The sequence below is a fragment of the Aquila chrysaetos genome, chromosome 3, assembly GCF_900496995.4.
Source record: "Aquila chrysaetos chrysaetos chromosome 3, bAquChr1.4, whole genome shotgun sequence".
Lineage (NCBI taxonomy): Eukaryota > Metazoa > Chordata > Aves > Accipitriformes > Accipitridae > Aquila > Aquila chrysaetos.
In genome coordinates this window covers 72,243,722-72,254,284 of record NC_044006.1, presented here as the reverse complement: position 1 = coordinate 72,254,284, position 10,563 = coordinate 72,243,722, and the positions used below count along the sequence as shown (strand labels likewise).

Here is a 10,563-nt window from a genome sequence, read left to right as displayed (position 1 = left end):
AGCTCACGTCTCGGCACTGCTGGTTTCAGCCACCAATTTGCTGAGGGGCCTCAGCAACAGGAGCCCAGAAAAGCCCTGAGGGGGAAGAGCCAGGGACTAAGAATAATGTGGGTGAAAACAAGAAGTTCAGGGAAGAAAAATCACAGGCAAATTTTCATCCCTTCACACTTCTCTACGCAGTGGGAAGGGACAGAAACTCTTTTCAAACCAAAATAACCATGCTCCGTTCCACTTCTGTGACTCAGCTCCATGGTCCTACCCAAGACAAATAAATAAAGAAAAATGGGAGCTTCCCAGAAGGAGAGAGACATTGGGAACCACAAGTGAGAACCAGGAGACCAGTGCATCACCAATAACGAATCCCAAAAAGCAGACACTTGTCGGAGCCTATTTTTTTATTCCTTCTGCAAGGGGTGGATGAATGGGGCTGGGGAGAGAAAAATCGATGGGAAAGAAGGGCTGACCACAAGGATCGGCCAGGAATAGTAGTCATTACGTGAGGTTATCGGGACTTTCCCGACAAGCAAACATCACAGTTGAGAGGAACTGGAAAAAGGGACTGGGGCCAGGCTGGCTGGAAAGCAGAGGAAGGAAGGATCAAAGCGCTAGAGGAGGAAGGAGGACAAAGACTGGGAGGCTGCAATAGCTTAGAGAGGGAGAGATGCATCAAGCAGCAGGGGAGCCTTCTCTCTGCCCACTGCGGTAATGGGGCCTTTGTTCTGCTCCTTTCATGTTCACGCACATCCCGGTCCATAAGGGCAGCCGACAGGAGCTGAATCAATCACTCGCTGGTCCCAGCGGAGGGCAGGGCATGATTGATTTGCTCTCCCTGATGGCTGGCTCTGAAAGGACGCGCTCTCATTACGGTTAGTTTCTGGGTCCCGGTTCTTTGCTCCAGGTCTAAATGCTGCAAAACCTCCTGCCTCCACTATGGGCTGATTCGGTACCATAATTTCCTTTCAACTGCCTGAGAAAGCTGTGAAAAAAAGAAATAAATCCACATTAAAAAAAAAAAAAAAGAAACCAAACCAACAAAGCATGTCCCCCAACTTCAAAACTTGCTGCTGAAACATAAAGCTGAGGCTGTGGCCACGGATGATTTTAGTGCTCGCCTGCTCCAAATTCCAGTCATGCTTGTCACAGTCCCACAGCCTCTCTCTAATTGTCAGGCGCAGCCCTTTGTGTTCCTAATCACCCCTGAAAAGGCCTCACTTCCCCTGATATGGTGGGCACCCTGGGGTGGTTGCATTTGGGGGCCGAGGGCTACGGCAGCCCTACCCCTACTCTTGCGTGCTGCAGGCTGCCGGCTGCTCCGGGAGAGCCGGGAGGACGGTGGAGAGGACAGAGACGGGCTCTGGTCACCAGAGTGAGGTGGAGATACTGTGCCCGAGGACGAAAGCTAAGAGGTGGAGGCGGGCGGCTCTTGGATGCACATTCAGGAGCAGAGAGCGGATGGTGGCACCCAGCAGCAGCCTCGGTTTGCAGTCAGCTCAGGTCTACCGGTGGCACCAAGGGGTGAAGCCAGTCCTTCTGGATGAGCCTCTACTGTACTTTCTGCAATTGGCAGTGCTGCGAGATAAGTCAAGTATACATCTATGGTGAAGGACCACCCACTTCAAGAAGTTTTTCCCTGCTTCAGTGTACCTTAAGCATCCCACCAATTCCAGCCATGGGTGGAAGCAGTACTATTAGCTACCAAGGCCATTACAGCAATAACCAGACAGTTTATCTGCAGGCTTTAATTATTCACCATTTTAAATCCTTCCCACCTACATGTTCATATACCCTTCAGCCACTCTTACTTTTAAGCAAATCATCCACAGCAAGGCTATTTTCTCCCTTAAATGTTGCTCATGGAATCATAGAATCATTTAGGTTGGAAAAGACCCTTAAGATCATCGAGCAATGAATGACACTGCGCTCCAATCCATCACCTTGCTTGCTGAAACCCACCTAAATGGGATGCAACTCAGCTGCACACAATGGACTGAATGCCGTGGAGAATGTGGCAGTTCACAGCCAAACAAACTTGCTTCAAAAAAAGTTATGCACAAACCCAAATCTTCTGCATGGTTTGGTTGGGGGAGGGAAAGAGTCTCAGAGAGAAGAGGCTTTCAGGGTCAGCTAGCGTGACAAGGGTGCATGGTCTGGAAAATCCCAAGTGCCTGTGTACCTAGGAACAGCAAAATAAGGTAATTGTAGTGAGTTTAAAGCATGTTAGAACCACCAGAAACTGCAGCCACTTATTTAAACCCAGATTCTGCTAGTGACGTCCTTCTGCTGAGCAGGTCTTTATGACTATCCTGCTCTTTTTTTTGTCTGAGTGGTGGGTATCATACCAGGTCTGTGCTGGCACGATCTAGCTCTGGTGTCCAGGGCAAAACTCTCCTTGGTGTCAGTGCACAACGGGTTAGATAGGAGCTGGCACAGCCCAGGCTTCCACAGGCAGTTAGCAGCTTAGTTGTTAATTTGGGAATGTCTGAACTTCACCTTCAAGTTTTGATATTTTGCTATGCCTTTTCATTAGCTGTATTTTCCTTCTGGAAACTACCGCATATCTGTATCACTACATCTTTACAGCAAAGCCCAAAGGGTTTCATACTCTCCAGTGAGTGTTCCTAACTATTCCCAGCTCTTTACTAGGAATAACTGCTTCTGCTGGCTGCATACACTGCTCATGTAGGCAATACATTTTCCAGATTCTTTCCACCTTCCACTCCTTTTTACTAGACATGTGCTTCAACATGAGAACAGATTAAGCTGAAGCAGAGGAAACATTGGAGCCAGGTTGGCTCAATAGTTTTCTAGCAGAAATTTCTTCTGAAATCAGCACAGAGATCTGCACAGACAACAGTGTAGCTCTTCGGTTTGTGGAACTTCAGCCTTGCTTTTAATAGCAGCATCCAGTAGATGCCATAATTCTCAAGAAGTAAAATTCCTACCTTCACCAAAAAAAGATGATATAATAATATAATACTAACCAGAATGATGATTCTGATTTCATCTTCTACTCTACGACAAGGTGCGGCAAGGGCCAGCTGCTCCCTGAGGGACGGGTATCCCTAAGACAAGGGTGACCTGGAGACACAGCAGGACACAAGCTACAACATACCTACGACACACCATCCTAAACACAACTCTGAAGTCACTGCTTCCAGACTTAGGTTTTCAACTGCCACAAACAGAGCTGTCTGCCCTCTTTCTCTGCCTGCTTAGTCCTGGCTCCTGTAGAGCTCCCCAGGTTTGCACCGGTTCAGAACCGAGCTCTCCAATCCTAGCTCTGCTAGGATTTATGCTAGCCCAGTAACCAAAAATAACAGCAGGGAATAGGTCCTGTTGCACCAAGCTCTGCACAAACATGAAATAAGAGACAATATCTGCCTGAAGGAGCTCACAGGCTCTGTAAATGAAATAGCAAATGACACAGCAGTGGAAGGAAGATGTCTGATTGAACATGGCATAGCGTTGCAGGTTGGGTGTCTGAACACCACACACTGATTATGCTGTTATAACACTGCTTAGACTTGTATTTTCACCCTAATGTACTAAACCCTTCTGAGGTTAAGCTCACCCAATTTAGGTATACAAATAACCTCAAAAAGCCCCATTTCGGAAGCCTCTGTTCCTTGGGAAGCCAATGACAGCATGATGACGTTGCTCTAAATTCACCTCCGGGCAAACTAGGCTTAGTCACTGCCGTGAAATTGTTGCCTTCTCTCCTGCCTTTCCTGCCTGCTCCCCGTTTGACACTTCACTGTGACAGTCATCAGCCTGTATATAATATAATCAAAATGCTGCTTCTAGCTTCAAGCCGTTCCAGAAAGAAATTTTCACAGCACCCTCCATTAAAATGCAACCCCTGTCCTGTACCTTCCCAGTATGTAACTTTCTGTTCCTTTCCTCCACTCCATGCTTTTGGGTTTAGGGGGTTTGGGTTTGTTTGCAATTTTTTTTTTTTTTTTGTACTATCACATTATCCCACGTTGCAATTGTAAAACCACATTATAAAAGAAGCCAATATTGAACTAATTTTATCACAGGGCTAGTAATAAAGTTTAACACCAACTATAATATTGTTGTACACCAGAAATATTGCAACAGAACAGTAATATCCTGTTAAATTCATTTTCCATCCAACACCACAAGATCTGTTGAAAGATGTTAAGGGTGAAGGTTTTGTAGATTTTTAATTTTTTTTCCTTTATTTTTTGCAAAGCACCATAAATGTTTAAATTTCATAAAAAAATACATCACAAGTTTGGCAGTAATAGTTCTGGTGACACATCTAATGCCTTCATTGTCTGAAAAGTAATGGATGGCCAGTAGCTACTCTGCAAAGCAATATACATCATTAGAACCAGCTCATGGAAAGAAAGAGGTAGTTTTAACATGGCCCCCATTACTGCAGTATCTTGTCCCCTCATAATGTTTTATATATTTATTCTTAGGCACCCCAGGGAATTAGATGCAATTATCCTTTTTTTCTTGGGCAGAGAAATGGGTAAAATGTTAAGCAGCTCGCCCCAGGTGACACAAAAAGTTTTATGATACTTCATGGATCTGACTGAGCATCCCTGGTGCAGCAGCTGGGCTATCTGCTCCTCCCATGGGAGGAGGGGAGGACGCGGATGGCTAAATGCTTTTTTTTGTAATCATCCCTTTCTGAGAACGCTGGCCACTTTCTACTGCCTCCGAGGAAGGTTTCATCCACCTATAGGAACACACAGGATTAATTAAAAGCATTCTTTTAAACCAATTAACTTAAACTGGTAGAAACCCTTGTGTGGATACTCTCAGTGGATTTAAACTTATTTTTTTTAAATTCAGTTTAACTTGAGGCTCTGCATTTGCCAGCTCTGTCCCCAGCATCTTTCGCATCTTTTCAACTGCTTCTGTTTTTAAGCTAATTTTAATTAAGCTCTTGCACTCTGTGTGGTGAGATCCCAAAGGGTCTATAGAAAAGCAGGGCAGAGACACTAGGAAGACAAGTCCAAGTTGGTTCAAGGCAATCCCAAGTGCCACAGCACAGCTCTTGGCAGATGCCCACTGTTTTAAGTTCAGTATATATGGACAATGATACACCAGCCCTGTCCTGATGAACTTCTGGTCTCCATAGAAATTAGTCTAGACTTTAATGACTGCATTTGTCCATAGACAGGAAAAGCAAGACAGAAAATATGAGTGATGGTGAGCAGCTTGCTACAGAAAATTAACAACAAAGCAGGAGACACGATGTCCTCCGACAGTCAGTTCTGCCGGCTCTCTGCCTTCTCCCAGAGCAGGGCTAAACGTGACCTGGGGACAACGCTCAGGGCTGAGCTTTTCAAGGTGATACAGCATGGAAATCAAAACAGGAATGTCTGGCATGGAGTCAGCCCAAAAGGCACAGTATTCATGGGAATTGTCCATGCCTCTAAATAATCAAAAACCATTGAGAGATGGAAAACTGTAGATTTCATTGACTGTTCTTTGATCTAAACACATACACTATACATTAAACAAGACACCTCAGAAAATATTTTTAAACATGTCCTGACCTCATTAAGAACAAGCAGAATAAAATGCCACTTATGCATAAACCTTTCCTCTTTTTAAAAGATCATTCAGTGTTTTTTTTTCATTTGATAATGCATGTGCCAAGCAGACGGTAGACCGAAGTACCCAAGACTTCAGTCTTTTCTGAGCTCTAACCCACTCTTTTTCCATCTCTCTGTAACCAGTTCAAGGATGCTGATGCTCCCAGAGGTTTTCTTTTGTGGATTTTAAACCCCCTTCCATCCTCCTAGCTAAACCTAGACTTTGATCTGCCAGTCTTTTATAGACCCCAGAATTGAGATGGTCATGCAATAGCGACTGACTGTCTTTCACTGTTGCAGATCATGTCTCTAACTAAGATTGCATCCCTGAGGGCAGGAACTAAAGCCCATGTAAATCTGCTGGTCAGAAACTCAGTACAGCCATACCTTCATATATGGCCATTCTTGTTAGCGCAAAACAGCAGTAATAACACAACTATTTTCAGATAAGATCTTTCCCCCGTTACCAAGCATTGTCTAAAGACTATATCCTCAAAATGTCTTTAAAAATCTGTTCTCCTGCAATATTGGGTCATTTGCGCTGTGATGAGGATTAGCTTGAAGTTTGGATGTGCACAAGGAGTAGTCTGCAGGACAGGGTTGTGTGCATGTGTGTATAAACATTAAAGCCACAATCAGTGGCCAATATGCCCTGCTGCCCAAAATAACTTGGCATTTCTAGCAGGAATTGTAGCCTTCACAGGAGCTTCTTTTTAAGTCATAGATTGAGGCTGAAAGGGAAAAAAAAAAAAAAATATCACTTGACATCCACTGTGAGAGGCTTTGCATTGTTAATTTATTCCCCCAGAAACTAGGAAACTTGACATGGAGAGATATAAAAGGGGAAAGGAAAGGTCTTAAGGACCTGTGAAAACCTGGAAGAAAGAGGAGAATCAGAAAACAAAGTCACAGACTCTACAAGAAAACCAGATATCAAGAAGATTTTCAGAGACCACGTGGCAATATATTAGTGAAGGATTCCTCATGGCTATTCTCCAACAGCAGCTTGCGAATATGAGAGATGGGCAAGCAAATACGAGCCACGCAGAAGCTTCTTTGCAAGTGGAGAGCAGGGAGGCAGCAGGATGGCTGGGCTGGTGAAAGTTTGTAGGAGGTCTCTGGGAAGGAGGTGCAGGACTAGCTGCCTTCCACAAAATGTGACAAGAGTCAGGATGTAATGGAAAGACTTCCCAGTGAAGGGATTTCCTGCCATCTCGCATCTTAAAACACTTTGTAATGCAGTGACAATTGGACATGAAAGGGACCTTCCTGAATTGCTACAGGTTTATGTGCATTCTGCAGAGGTGGAAATAACACCATAAAGGGAACAAGGTTGGAAATAAGTAAGCCCACTTAAAGCTACATCATACCACTGCCTACTGGTAATAAATAACATTATTTTCTTTTCTGTTTCTCTGTATTTACTTTTCTACCAGTATAATTCTTTTCTTAACTTGTGTTAAACTACCATTGATTTGCATCTATTTAAATGAGTAAGACCTTTTTCGTTATTCCCGACAGTAGAGCAGTGGTGATTTACCCCTGCTGAGAATTTTGATCATATCCATAAAAGCGAAGCCAATCCAGCTTGAGGAATGGCTATGTGTTATCCTATAGTGCAGCCCAAGGGAGGTTTAAAAAAGGAACAGGAGAATGTGAAGCCAAGGCACAGATTTTAAGGCCAGAAGAGATTGATAAAATTAGTTTGGTTGATCTACTAAATAGCATAGGTCTCCAGAAATGCTCCAAAGTAAGTCTCTCAGAATTACACAAGACATCTGTAATGGAGCTGGAAAGTGAACCCAAACACACATGTCCTACTGCAGCAGGTGACCTACAAGGCCAGTTCGATTCTCCTGAGTAGAAGCAAGCCAGGCATTTTCTTTATGTCTCATTGAGGGACCATTTGCTTTTCCTGTATCTCACATGACTGTGACCTGGGACCATGCCCTCAAGCAGGCAGCAGAACAAATCACAGAGCGCAAATTGCTTGAAAAAAAAAATTACTTCTCTTTTCTTTAGTTACCAGAAGAAAGTTTCTAACTTGTCTTGATAGTACGTCCTTTTCTTCCTCCTCCAGCTGCAAACCCATGTGCTTCCCCTCCACTTCTTCCAGACCATCTTTTCCATTTGATGTCTTGCTTTTCTCTGACTATAACTTTGTGTGGACGGTGCCTTAACCTGAGTGGCTCATCAGTTATGTTTTAAATGGCTTAAGTGGCTTTTAAAAGTCAAAGCTACCTTGCTTTTGGCAAATCATGCACACAAGCAGAAGAGCCTTAAAAAAAGGCAAGAGTGAACTGCTACAAATAAGAAAGAAATCCCCTTATTCAGTTTAAGGTCCTGGCATTCTCACTGGCTACAGACACAACCATGGACCAGATGTACCTGGACTCCATTCAGACTCTGCACTGAGTTGTCTACGCCGAGATCCCACTGGGAGAATCTAGAACTTAATTTATCATATGTGTTTACCAAGCTGTCTTTGGGGACATCCATAATGATTCTGTTTTTATCTGGCAACAGAAGAGGACAAAGGCGCAGCGATGTGAAGAAAGATACATTAGCTGTCAGAAGACAGGTAACAACACATCTTGCTAGCATACTCCGTTCCATTTTCACCCCCCAATAGCTTGGAGCAGTGTTTTCCTTTTAAAAGTATCCTATCACCTCTGACAGATGGATTAAGGCTTAAAAGCATCAATATTTTGGGAAAGTGGTACCTGCTAGCAAGGTAGATATAGGTTTGTCATTCAAGAGGTTTTATATTTCCTATTAGGTCCTTTTCCTGGAAAGCAGCAACCATTTATTTTAAACTTTATCTACTGGTAGGGGTTTGGGGTTTTTTTATCTTTTCTTTTTTTCTTTTTTTTGGCTTGTTTTGATTTCTTCAGTGGACACCTCATCTGTTAGCAGTGGGGAAGAGTGGGAGTGTTTTTCCTTGGCCGTCCTGAAAGGTGAGCACTAAAAGACTGCCATTGCTTTTGCTCAAAGTGGGTTACCAGAGGTTATTGCAAGAGGATAGGCGAAAAAAAGGACCGATATCATCCCAGAAGCAGATCTAAAGAGTTCTTATAACTTTATTTCCTTGCACAAGAAATACTGAATCAGTTGTGTTGTTCGTATTCCCCGTCGTACTTCTGACGGGCTATTTTGCTTATCTGGCATTTCAGCTCAGATGCATCCTACCTGAAAGTAGGCAGAGACGCTGAAGTTAGGACTGTCATTATCTGGGCACCAGCTACAGTCACAGAGAAGAGAGAGACACCTCAGGAGAGGGATTCACATCTGAGGAGGGTGAATCATGCTCTCAAGATGCCAGTATTTCTCCATTTCTCAAGATGCTGCTGGCACAAACAGCAGTAAGTCAGTACAATGAGGCTTCTAATTTAGGAGCCTTGGTGAAACGCCTGAAGTTTGATGGGTGAATCTAGACTGTGGTGAATCTCCCTCTCATCATATCTGCAGCCTGATAGAAAGAAAGATATCAAAGATATTCACCCCTTCACTGCACAGGACTTGTGAAGGGAGGTGAGAGCAGCATAAAGGAAAAAAGGAATAAAGAGAAGAGAAATGTGGAGGTTTCCAAAGGGAAGTGATGAAATCTATCCTGCTATTGCCTTCTGGCTTTGTAAGCTGCGTTGCACGGCTTCTTGTCTATGCCACCTCCACAGCCAGAAGGCTGCTCAAATACAGGATTTGATTCTGGCCCAAAGCTCAGGCAGGAGCATAGCTGAGGATTTGCACATGGGTTCCATCTGCTCCTCAACTAGTCCTCTCCAATAACTTGTGCAGCTGAATGGCTGCTGTCCTGCGAAGGACAGGGTTGGGGTGGCCAGTGACTCCAGCCCAAAGATTCAAGGTGGCTGAATAAATTCACTAGAAGGATAGAAAAACATCAGCAACCTCAGTGCAATCCCAGAGAAGACATTTCCCTCCAGGACATGCTTTGATGTACAATATTTTCTTATTCCCAAGTACTAAGCACAAAGAGTTACAAGAACTGGAACTTTTTGGCAGTCAAAATAGCGGTAGGATGGGGAAAAGCAGAGTCAAGTTAGAAAGCCCAGCACTGAGAAGATCAGCAATGTGATCTCATTTGAAGACCCTAACTCCAGGATGTCCTGGCAGCATTGTTTGCATTAGTATTCTTCCAGTCTTGAGAAGGTAATGGGGTAACGTGATCCCCCAGATACTTCCACCTTGGCCCCAACTCCAGACCCATCTCTACAGGACACTGTAGACCCAAGACCTCCGCACCATCCCTAGCTGAAGGACAGAATAAAGGGTCCTTCCCAGAGATCAGCTTTAGGGTTGCTGCTCCCTGTGGCCTTCTCTGGAGCACTGTCAGCTCTGCCACTTCCTCAGAGGTGCCCCAGCACTGTCCCCAAAGTACTCCTTACTGTGCTGAGCCCCACAGAAGGATCAGGGGTTTTGCCATCAATGAAACACTTGGCAGAAGCCCTCTCCTGATGGTGTTCAGATTTCCCAACTCAGTCACCCCTGGCTGTGGCTATATAGGCACTGCTGGTGCAGTTCTCCTCTCCGTTCATTGCCTAAGGGGCACAGTGGATTTCCAGCACCCTGCTTCCCCACCATCCTGAACTTAGAAGTTAATTTTATTAGATCCAGAGTACCCAGGTTTTGCACACATTTGACACGCAGATAAGGGATGGACAACTCACATTTTTCTTCTTTCTCACTAATACTGACAGAGGGATCCTTGTGAGCATCAGGATGGCCCATTCAGGGTCTATGAGACCCATGAAGCATCTGAGTGTGGCCTGAAGACAGTCACACCAGTTGCCCTCTATACTCAAGAGAGAGGCATTTCCAGAGAGCATTTAGCCCACTGAAGATGTAAATCACACAGTGGAGGCTCCTGTCATTCTTCATAAAGAAACCCCAGAGCAACTGCACTGTGGTGGGACACAACAGGATGCAAGGAGGGTGCTGATGCCATGGTGACATACTCCATGTTTTGGGT

The 10,563-nt window shown here is 44.4% G+C and overlaps 1 long non-coding RNA gene across 1 annotated transcript in view; it reads right to left on the bottom strand.

Moving 5' to 3' along the window:
- Positions 1-380: 380 nt before the first annotated feature.
- Positions 381-10,563, bottom strand: part of LOC115339470 — a 30,905-nt gene continuing 20,722 nt past the window's right edge. The window contains exons 2-3 of the long non-coding RNA XR_003922729.1: positions 1,954-2,173; positions 381-976 (exon numbers count right to left, since the gene is read on the bottom strand). This is a non-coding gene — a long non-coding RNA (uncharacterized LOC115339470). The remainder of the gene's footprint in view (positions 977-1,953; positions 2,174-10,563) is intronic.